The sequence below is a fragment of the Apium graveolens genome, chromosome 2 (genome assembly GCF_009905375.1).
Source record: "Apium graveolens cultivar Ventura chromosome 2, ASM990537v1, whole genome shotgun sequence".
Taxonomy (NCBI): Eukaryota; Viridiplantae; Streptophyta; class Magnoliopsida; order Apiales; family Apiaceae; genus Apium; species Apium graveolens.
In genome coordinates this window covers 194928795-194930262 of record NC_133648.1, presented here as the reverse complement: position 1 = coordinate 194930262, position 1468 = coordinate 194928795, and the positions used below count along the sequence as shown (strand labels likewise).

General features: G+C 41.8%; 1 non-coding gene across 1 annotated transcript; it reads right to left on the bottom strand.

The window, feature by feature from the left end:
* Positions 1–612: 612 nt before the first annotated feature.
* Positions 613–719, bottom strand: LOC141710359 (small nucleolar RNA R71). The gene has a single exon (XR_012570885.1). It is a non-coding gene; the product is annotated as a small nucleolar RNA R71 (small nucleolar RNA).
* Positions 720–1468: the final 749 nt, after the last annotated feature.

Below are 1468 nucleotides of genomic sequence, written 5' to 3'. Positions count from 1 at the left end.
TAGTTTATGTGTTTTTCATCAGTGGTCGTTAAAGTTCCTTGGACATTATTACTTACTTATTTCCTTGTCGTGTTTCAGGTACTGTAGCGAGCGTGTATGCATATGCGTTCTCGGTCTCGTAAGAGAACACTGGATCAAGCTGAGGAAGAAGTTGTAGTAGCTAAAGAAATTTTTGAAGAGGTTCTTGTCGAGGAGAAAGTTGAAGAAGAAGCATTTATTGCAATGCGAGAACCAGAAGTGAATCCGAAGGCTTTGATGGATCACCCTCAACCGAAGATCAATGATATTCAGTCTAGCATTGTCCGACCAGCCATCTCGGCTAATACCTTTGAGATCAAGTCAAGCACAATTCAGATGATACAGAACTCAGTTCAGTTTAGGGGTTCTCTGACAGAAGACCCCAACATGCACATCAGAGATTTCATCGAGATCTGCGACACTTTCAAGTTCAATGGAGTTTCTGAAGATGCTATTAAGTTTAGGCTTTTCCCATTCTCTCTGCGGGATAAAGCTAAGTGCTGGTTATATTCTCCACCACCAGGGTTTATCATGAAATGGGAGGATCTTGCTCAAAAGTTCCTAACTAAATTCTTTTTTATGACGAAGATTGCTGTAATCAGAAATGCACTTACTCAATTTGCTCAATAATCTAGAGAATCTTTATGTGAGGCTTGGGATCGCTATAAGGAGATGCTTAGGAAGTTCCCACATCATGGGATGCCTGACTGGATGATCATTAACTGCTTCTATAATGGGTTGGGTGCTACTTCTAGACCCATGCTTGATGCAGCATTAGGAGGAGCCTTATGGGCTAAAAGCTATGATGAAGCTTATAAATTGATCGAACTGATGGCTTCTAATGAATACCAGAATCCTACTCAAAGACTACCTCAGGGCAAGGTAGCATGAATTCTGGAGTTAGATACAGCTACTGTTATAGCTGCTCAGCTTAAGGCTTTGACGATGAAGGTGGATTATTTGGCTAATTATTGAGTTAATCAGATCACTTGTGTTTGTAAGCTTTGTGCTGGTGCCCATGAGACGGAGCAGTGTGCTATTTCTAGTGAGTCAGCTCAGTTTATGAGCAACTTTCAGAGGTCGCAGCAGCCTGTTCCAGCCACCTATCATCCCAACAACCGCAATCATCCTAACTTCTGCTGGAGTAATACTCAGAATGCGGTTCAGCAACCTTATCAGCAGTATACAGCAAAGCAATACAACCCTCCTGGTTTTCAGTAACCGCAGTATGCACCAAGACAACAACTCCAGCTACAACAATCTAATGAAAAATCTGAATTGGAGGAGTTGAGGTTCATGTACAAGAGTCAAGCGATTTCTATCAAGACCTTGGAGAATCAAATTGGGCAAATTGCCAATACCTTGCTAAATCGTCAACCTGGTACACTCTCTAGTGACACTGAAGTGCCAGAAAAGAGGAATGCTAAGGAGCAGGTAAAAGAAATTACAT